Here is a 10,828-nt window from a genome sequence, read left to right as displayed (position 1 = left end):
GTGGGGATACGGCAGACTACGAACGACAAGCGTAGAGAAGCAAGAGGAGAGGGGAGATGATGCGGTTCAATCGAGTGGGGGAAGAGAAGGAAGAAAAGAGGCAGATGGATAGGGATCGAGGAGGATGCATAGGGGTTGGGTGGGGTGAGAAACGACGGAGAGTGAACAGTGGCGAGGGGTCGCTCCTCCAACCGAGGGTTGTCGTGCCGGTGGGGAGGTTTGACCTGAGCTAGTTCCCCTCCATTCAATCCACGGCCACAATATCGGTTATAGCGAGCCACTGTTGCCAGATTGTGCGCCTCGACGGCGGCGGTGGCGGCGTGTGGGTGGAGCCACGCGATAGAGGGAAAGGTCCCCCTGTAACATCACCACCGTCCTCTTCTCTCGTCCTCGTACATACTGCTCGATCCGAGAAACGAAGTACGTCTGTCCGTTTCTCCTTCTCCGTTCCTCCAGTCTCGCTCTCTTTTTCCTCCCGCTCTTTCTCTTTCTTCCTTTCTATAGAGCGCACGCCTTCTCTTTCTACACTACCGTCCTCCGTCTTCCGTTCTCGGTTGCTCCCGCGCTGTTGTTGTCGCTACCGGGACGCACGCAGACCCCTTCGAAACCGAGGTGCATGTGGCATTTCTACGTACGCCGCCCGGAACTTATGTACCAACGGGTATGCGTGCCTCTGTCGATAGTGGTATATCGTGTGTACATACTACTCTACGCTGTATAACCGATCGCCTCGAATGGGATGTTTAACGCGATCTTGTTACAAACAGGATCGATTAGTCGGGCAAATTGAAATTACTTAGACAATTTGCGGAGAATCTTGTAAATTGTCTTAAACCTGTTCTAATAAAAATCCAAGCCGTAAAAGATACCTTCGTCGATAACATCGATTAATTTTATCATTATTTTATGCATCGTATCAACTTCTAGCGTAGTATATTTTTTGTACGACAATTTTTGAAAAATTTCGAGGTTAATTTGTATATCACGGAACCTGTTATTTTTCCTTGAAATAATTGCTTCACGAGTTTATAGTTTTCACATTTTCGAAAGCACGTGCATTCCGTTAATACGTTTGGACGTATTCTTCGACAAATTCAAACGTAGATCGGGAATGTTGAAACGGGATTTCACGTTAAGTTGTACGAGCGCCTGTGCGCGTCCAATACACCGGCATGTAAATATATACGTGTACGTATACAGAATGATGGGTCGGTTCACGCGTTATTTCTGTATTTGTGTGCCGATGAATACGAGGTTGCTCTTCGAGTCCTCGTTACGTGTCACGGATGTTTAGATTGATACGTGTGTGTATGTTTCAGACAATCACGGTCATCTCGAACGTCTTTCCAGCGGCAGCCTCGAAAGATCGGTCGCAGCGTTGCCTTGTCGCAGGCTACAACTATATCGATGTATATATGTATGTATAGATGAAATAGAATAAAACACAACGAATCGAATATAACTGTACTCACTTATAATTCTATTAGCGTTGTCACTCGTTTTAACCTTCACAACCCATGAACAGTAATAATAATTTATATAAAGATAAACATTATTTGATATTTATTTTCTGGATAATTCTTCCAATTATCTTATTCAATGATCTTTGTTAAGATTATGCATGCTTTTTTGACAATATTAATTAAATTATTGGTATAATTTAAAAATATTTTAATAATAATTCGAATTTGGAATATTGGAATAATTTAAAAATATTTACAAATGTTATGACAGAAATTGATTTTGAATACAGCTTTAAATAGCTTCTTCTTTGTTTTATGGTGTGGCTATGCGACCGAACCATCGTGCTCATAGTTTAAACCGACATTGTATTTGAGATTGTAGAAGATTTGGACGGTTGCTTGGGTATCAATCGGGCAGCTCCATTATGCATCACAAAGCTTACCCCAGCCGGCTCAAGAATAAACGTCGAGGAGGGTGTTAGCCTGAGTTCACTACATAGGGGAAAGTTTAAGTATTTCGAGGCAGCGAACGTATTATATCGGAACTTCGAATTCACGCGGTCTTAATAAATCGAGTATAAGACGTTACAAGCGAATCAACTCGATAAATTAATCGAATTCCGTCATAATGTAGTTTTCATGGTTATTAAATAGAAAAATACACAGTGAAAATTGACCTATCGACGGTTACGTTATTATATACATTACTTATATATGTATTTTATTTTATATCTTCGATCAAACTTAAAATAAATTTCAAACAAATTCCAAATCTAGGTTGTAAAGAATTTAAGACTACGAAGACCTTTTTCTTGCGTTTTAATTTCAAGATGTCGCTTTTTCTAGAAACTTTATGAAATTGACGTAGAAAGAAAGAATTACCGAAATACCTACAAATGCATTACGAAATATTTTACATGTTATTAACATCTAAAAATGCAATTGCCACTAATTCTAACATACATGTGACGAACGAACAAAATTTTTAATTAGTAAGTAAAATTTAAAATGTAACGTGTCGGTGTTTAAATTGTTAAACGCGATTCGAAATGACACGTAAGGGTAATATATTATAATCGTGCGTAAAAATTGCTAGTACGTTGTGCAGCGTGGTGGCAAACAGGGAACTACAGTACTTTGGCGTGCATCGAGAGCGAAAGGGCCCTCATCCTTATACTACTTCACCATCCCACGCCTAAATCCGTGCCTGTGAGTCGTAACCTTCTCTCTCTCTTTTAGCTTACCTTCTTCTCTTCTCCCTTCTGTTAATCGCCTTTTCTTTCTTCTTCCCTCGGTGGCCTCTTTGTTGCACTTGGAAACGCACGCGCTGGCTCTCACGACCGCATCGAGTTATCCAGTGGCGTCACCACAACGTATTAAACAATAGCGTTTACGCGAGCCGTTTAATTAAAATAATGCACGAGCGCTCGTCAATGAAACCCGAAAGAGACAGACCATGGTAACTTACGAAATACGTTCGACGATAGAAATTAGAGGTTTGGAAACCACTTCCGCCTCCTTCGGTTTAAGAATTCTTGAAATTCTCTTAGCCATTTGAACGATCTTTGGAAACGCGACGTAAAATGATTTATTTTTTATTTTAATTAAATCAAAGCACAGATATTTCCGAATTTTTTTTCACGATACTCGGAACATTGCCATTGCTTTCTTTATTTTTTCTGCCATCTACCATTTCGAAACATTCGACAAAATCGAAGTTCCATCATCTTTTCTATATCGTTTTTGCTTTCCTACTGTTCAATTTAAAATCAGACGTTATTTCGTAACAGCCTGTATGACGTAACTTTACTTGGAAGGTAAAAAACATGGGGAATCTAAAGTACTTGAATATAAAATATAATAAAATTACATCCGATCATCATTTCGTAACGATGACAGGCATATACAGGCTAATTATAATATTCAAAGGATATGGACGTTTATAACATTATATTATAAAAATGTTAGCATAGTAAAGAATATTCTACATTACGAATCAGTCGAATAGAAAATTCAGAATATATCGATGTGAACGACTGCTGACGCAGTGGTTACTAAATGGAATGTCGTTTGTTCGAAAATTTCCCGACAGAAAGGCAATAAGGGACCTTTATACGAAGGAAACCTAGGTTCTTAAGCGAGGAAGGGTATAACGGTATGCTTCTTTTTTCTACCTGTCGCGACCCTTAAGTAAAAGCGTCGTACCGAGTCAAGCGAATCTGCGTTTATTTACTGTTGAAGATACTTGGGTTTTCCAGCAGTTGTCCTTTCGGCTGTAATGTCGTGTACTTGTCACATTAAAGGAAAATACCGTGAAGTTACCGGCGTTAAAATGAAAGTATTGCAGAGATAAACTGAAACCGAGTTATTCGAAGTAACGTTTAATATTGAGCAAAGAATCGATGATAATTCAACGATTAGAGGCGTCAAAGGTCTGTGAAGATCTAGTTATACGTTTACGATCCATCGTGTTGGTGAGAAATGAACGCGGCACGGGCTTCGATAATGATTCTTTCTCTTTCTCATCCTCCTCTTCTTTTGCTTCTCGTCGAAGGATGATGATGATCAGCGGTACGTATCGTGTCTACGATTACGTGATCGGAGACATGGGTGAACGAGGATTCGCCGGTCGCGCATTGTGCGCCGCAGATTATCGTAATTTAACTTTATTGCGAACGGTGACGTTCACCGCTTGGCTCAAAGGATTTGCACGATCTTAAATCCGCCACCGCGTAGCCAACTGCTCGCGCGTACGTTCGCGCGCCAAATCGAACTGCCAACAAGCTGATTATTCGCGGCGTTTACCTTGCAATCGGTGGAACGAGTCTTTGGTGGCGATCGCTGGCTTTGTCGGTTTTGAAACAATCTGCACGCGAGTTTCAGGGATTATATTTTGTTACACAGTAGCTTTTTAATGAGATTTAACTACTTATATATATATGTATAGATTAAGAATTCTTTAGAATATGGTATTTTGAAAAATATAGTTTTGCCGTTTAAGCTTTTTGTTTACTTATATACAGTTTTAAAGTGATTTTTAGAAATTGTATTTTATTCTAGTGTAAACTTTTTGCGATATAATTTTGTTTTGTAATTTCGTTTAGCGAAGAATCATTGGAAAGGCTAAGTTGTTGGCTGTGTTGTTCTGAAATATTCTTCTGAAACAAAGTAGGCGTTATGAACGTATATTGCGTAAGAAAGATATTCTTTTTAACAGAGTGTGTAATTTAAGCATGAATTATGTACTATTCGATACAACCACGCTATCACGTTTTAATAAGCTGTCTGTCTATTTGATAAAATAACGTTTTTATCGGGTCGATTTAATTGCCCGATCAAGTCGCACAAGTAGGCGATCCTCCAATTATATTATGTCTTGTTTCTTGACTATACGTACCACGATTACGTGTCGGTAAACGTTTTTCTTTACGTATTTTTCTATTTCTTTAAAGTAATTTCTTCTTATCGAGTACTTACGCGATTTTCTATAACAATGCAATCATTTAATAAATAAAATTATCAAGTAACGTATCCGAGAAATTTGCATAACTATAGTAATAGCAAAAATATAGATGTCTATCGTTCAGAGCTAAATATTTTCTAATCTATACTGCGACGAATACAATTTTTTCAAACGAGTGTAAGATACGCGCAGTTTCTTCGATTATGCATACGCGATCTGCATCGACCTCTGATAGCCGTCGTATAACGAAAACTGACGCCATAACTTCGTCGATTACGCGACAACAAGAGAATTCGTAGCTGGTATAGCAAGTAATTCATCGAGCGAAGGAAACTAAAAAAATGTGACGTAGAAATATACGCGAACGATCGGTGAGAAAACTCCTTTTGCTCTGTGGGTCACTGTTGACTCGTAGTTTGGCCGATCAAGTTAAACCTTCTAATACGTTAATCGTTTCAGTCTACCGCGATTGCAGATAGAGTTTCATCACCGAGAGGTATTGCTTATGGCACGAGGCCTTAAATGGTCCTTCGCTACGAGCGATTTGATACTCGAGGCTATTTAGTCGCGCCGGTGTACGTTTTCTTCAGTTTTCCTGCATCCTTGCTACGCGATCCTTAGTTTCTCCCATAGTCCATTTTTAGTTCGTTCCCGTGGCGCTTTTATAGCGATACCACTTTCAACTTCAACGCGTAATGTCGTCAAGATTTTGTCCGAAAAATTGTCGATGCTTGGTCTCACGACAAATCACCTTCAGACAGGACACCTGTAATCAGTCTAATTTCCTCTACTTTCCGTTCCGATCGTCGAACCGACTTTCCAGCTTTTTTCACAGTTAGAAATTGCAGAAGTTTCTACTCGACGTGTTTAACGCCGACCGAATTGCTTTTAATTTTATATCATAATAAATCATTTCACATATTCATTGATATTGTTAGTAGTCGACATGTTAACTGGCAAATCTATTTTCTAAAATGTTTACATAATTCCATAGATTGTAATCAATCTTCAATGCATGGTCAATTAAAATATGTTTATATGTGTATGTTATTTCTATAAAAAAAAAAAATCTTTATATTTTTTATCTTTATATTTGAAGATTTGCGATCAACGATAGAAAATTTATGTAACTTCTATTTTGTGATTTCTACTGTGGACGATATGTAGGATACGTTAAAAGATAATCTTTTACGTGGAATATTACTTGTGTAATAATGATAATAATTATTGTTATTCCGTTATATTTGGAAAATTAAAATGCAGTATATACATTCGTCTTATTTATAAATTTGAAAATAATTTATAAATTGCATATATTGCGTAATATTGTCGACATTATGCATATCGTTTACACGAATTATGTGTTACGAAAGTTTTTAATTAGCTTCCCGCATCCAAGTCGATATCATAAACGTATGTGTCGACTTGGATTTGCGACGTAAGTATGTAAAGAACGTTTGTTCGCTTCCGAGAAAAAAGGTTGAAATTGATTATAGTTTTTTTACTGTGATCTGAAAACTGAAAAGCCATAATTGTTAGAAATAGATTGCTTGGTAACAGTATAATGACGTAGAGATAAAATACAAGGGTACAACAGATAAGGAAATAAAACAAAAATCGAAGAACATAGGCATATGTGAATGTAACTTCCATTATAAAGGATTAATCTGATAAAAAGAACGGGTCGAATTGTTTTAAAAGTTCGCTCAGTAATTCAGAACGCGAGTTCGTTAATTAATACGATTTAAACCAGCGAAGATAAATTTTGATTACAGTCGAACGTTTATAGAAACATAAATAAAATAATCTATAGAAAAATAGTGGCAGAAATTTAATATCAGGACTCGTATGATTATCCTGAATTTCTCTATCAAACAAAAGCTGTATATTATAATTTCTAAATTATAATTTTTCAAGAGGATCGAATTCCCCGGAAGGATCAACGTTCTCCCAAATCTTTGAAGAGTTTTTCGAGGAGAGTTGATTGTCGACACGTTGCATAAAAATCGCTGAATAAACGCGAACGTACCGAGTTCCGCGTTAATTATGCATTCAGAAATCCCCCTTTGTCATATCTAACAGAGAGAAAAGAAACGATCGGTTGCGTAAGTAGCGTCACATGTTCGACGCGTTATCGTCCTCATGCAACAATCGCGTATTCGCGAGGTAACGTCGTGACAATTACGCCGTTTCGCTCGATCAAGAATTCGTACGATTTACATTCGTTCTTTGCTCCATTGTGTTTAACTCGTTCTATTTAATCAACGAATTTTCTTTTAGAATAAATTTTTTCCCGATGATAAAGCTTCTATTTTATACAAAAATTCGGAAGATTTAATTTCTATATCCAATAATGTTATTTTCATTGGGCGTATACACGAAGAATTTGTTCTATATTACCGTATTAAAGACATTTTACGGTTGTCGATTAGCAGTGAAATAAATAATACGTAATTATTATAGCGAGCGATCTTTGTTCGAGTTCGTAGGAGATATTCAATTATCTTCGCGGTTCGATCGACTGTGTCAACTGGGTATTAGTTGCTATTTTCTACGACGGTAAACAACGTCGTTGGCGATCAATGGCAACGAGATCGAAGGAGCCGACGTTTGGTGTTGGGCATGTTGCGATGGCTATGACCTTTTCTTGGCAACAAAACCTAAACAAAATTTAGATTTTGGTAAACACAGTGAAACGTGATAGGATAAAACTAATTGGTTTTCGATTCTTGATCGTTATACCAGGGTTTCCCACAGTTATATAAGGTGGAGGTCAGTTTCGAAAATGATAATTTTCCGAGACCCACTCGAAGATTACACGAAGTGTAACTGCTGTGGAGAGTTGATTGATAAGCGATTAAAAATTAATCTAATATAAATGAGTGAGTTGAGAGAAGTTAAATGGAAATAGTAAGTCTCATGTTATATTTAGCCTAGTCGGCTTTGAATTGTTTATCTGATGATTCTTGATGAGCAAAACTCTCCTAATGAATATGTGGAGTATTCTCACGTTTGAATATTTAATGTGATCCATTCGAAATCAGCTCGACGCGCATTTTGATAATTTATGCGTTATATTATTAAAATGTATGGAATACGTGGATATTTAGAAATTTGTATAGGAAAACTTTAATGAAAAACTAGGGGCATTATTTAACTTTCAATAATTTTCACATATTGTATATTTGATTTAATGTTAAGCAGGATTTATCCTGGTCACGTTGGAAATGCTTAACTTGGATTGACGGTTCACTAGTTTCAATGATTTCGTTGTTAATTCGAGTGTATCTGAACAACGTTCGTAAAGATAATGTTAAATAAGCTTGCGGTGTGTTGGGAATATCGGTCAAGGTAACGAGGATATGACGCGCAATGAGGTTACTCCACGAAATCGCTAACTTTTCAATAAGAAACTTCAAGGGTTTCCGATAACTACATGAACCGAGCGAAATGTACATTATATATAAATCCAAACCATGTATATAAAGTTGCTTCTTTATTATTTCAACGATATACATACATAAATAGATCTAATTTAACGTACATAATTATCGGAAGTAAAGCCTTTGAAAGCAAATGTAATATTAATTTCCATTTAATCGATTCCAAATAACGTATTAATAAAATATACAATACATTCTTATGGATAAAAATCCAATAAGAATTCCAATGAACATTTTAACAACGACGATATTAACCATTTAACGCGCAGATATATTGTCTTTAATTTGGTTGATTACTTTATAGTTACTATAGCCTAAGCTATCTATACAGGGTCAATCATAAATGCATATCCATGCCTCAGAGGGTGAATCTATACACTAAAATAAATAAAAAACGTCATATGTTCTAAGTATGTTAGTTTTCGAGTCACGAACGATCAAAGAAAATACATTTCCAGATTCGTTTCAAAATAAATATTAGTCACGATATTCCTATCTCACTATAGTACTAAAGAAATTTCAGAATATTTTGTATAATACACATAATATGTTATACAAGTTATGTCATATATTTTCTATAGGATATATTCTATAGGAATATTTTTATAGATGCATGACATAAAAAGCTTCTACAAGAATCCAAATACTTTCGCGAACCGCTGCGAATCATTTCATATTGCTACGATACATTATCCACTTAAGAAGATACAACGATATATCCCTTAATTATCATGAAATATTCGTAATCGAAAATTCATTTGGAATATTGCTCGCGAAATTTCAGGCAATACTCGCCTCGAAACTCGTCCCACGAACTTTAATACCACATACCATAATCCCTTTTATCGCTCAAGTCCTATATCGTCCTATATAGAACGCAATTTCCCGTCGCCACACACGTTGACGTCCTGGAATCCCGGCTAATTATCAATCCGGTAACAATATTTTGACATGCAGAGCGGCGGTGCTCGCGTGGATGCGCGCGCTCGCGCGGATAACGCACCGTGCGACAGAATGATTTACCGCGGCTGCGCACCAGAAGGCTTTCAACCTTCGAAGGACACCGCGGCGCACGCGCACAACGCACCGATTCACCGTGCCGCTGGTACCTTAGCCGCGAACCACGTTTTCCCGCTCGCGATCACGGCACAGAGGTGGGGGGAGGGATATCATGTGCGTGTCACTGCGCGACGTTCTTACGACGACGTGTCAAAGGTCAGTGTCGGGCTCGTAAAAGCGAAGATTTCGCGGTGATCGTCGAACCTGGCTATCCGATCTTGTGGCCGGGATTATGGATAGAATCGAAGTTTTGCGAGTCGAGTAAGGTTAGGATTCCACTGGACGCATCGTTCGACGAACCACGATCGAGTACATATATAGATTCTTTTGAAAGTAGTTACGTCAATCTTCAGGTGCTTTGAGACTGTGGTTAGTATTTGGACAAACTGGTTTTCCGACGAAGGAAACATTTGAAGACCGTAATGCAGGCGCTTACGTCGTAAGAATCTACATACAATATATTTGATTTCTTTGTAACGTAATGAGTTCGCTAGAATGCCAGGTTGTAAGAATCCACTATAACCAGAGCCTAATTCATCGGAACGACTGTTTGTCAGAACACGTATTCGGTGTAACCATAGCCTAAGAAAAGCGATTGTGGTTGTCGCTGAAAGGCAAGATTTCAGCAATCGGACGTCGCGATTAGCTAACGCTTAATTAGCGTTCACCGAGCGGAGAAAGGGACGATGGGGGCAGGATCGCGAGAAAGCCGCGCCGTAGTGGATTTGATTATCGCGCATGCGCGTACGGAAAATCACTAGATTAAACGTGCAGGAGTTATGAGTTCGATTTCTTTCTTGTCATTGTTATCACAGGTTTTCTATGTATAGGTTGGTTGTTATGTTAGGTTATGTTAGGTGATTTGGGTTAGGGATATTTTTCAATAAATTGCATATATTAACACTACCGATACAATTACCGATTTTCAATATGCATTTAGATATGTTACATGTAGTAGTAAATAAACGAATACGTGTAATTATGTTTGTCTCGATAAAACAAAACATTAATGTTACCAAGAACACACGTACGTTTTTACTAATGGCAAAGGTAAAAAATCCGATACCATTATCTCGATTGGTATGGCAATTCTAGCGTTAGATGCGTAAAGATGTAGCAAAATTTTCCTAAAATTTCTCAAGTCAAAGAAGTTTAATTCCATGATCGTTTCATACTGGTCGTCTGGAAAAAATAATTTTGTCAAGAGATAATCCTGTTGCGCACTTCGATTTGAGATAATACATATTTGAATGAGATAAAAGTGACAATGCATGATTTAAAACAATGCAGAGATAAAGCGTCGTACAGTTTAACAATCTTCATTCCTCCATTTACTTAGCATATATCTAGATGGTTCTTACACAGTCATAATTTGAAATGGAGATTTAATTCGAATTGAA

The sequence above is a fragment of the Bombus fervidus genome, chromosome 8 (assembly GCF_041682495.2).
Source record: "Bombus fervidus isolate BK054 chromosome 8, iyBomFerv1, whole genome shotgun sequence".
Lineage (NCBI taxonomy): Eukaryota > Metazoa > Arthropoda > Insecta > Hymenoptera > Apidae > Bombus > Bombus fervidus.
This window is presented reverse-complemented; position numbering follows the sequence as displayed.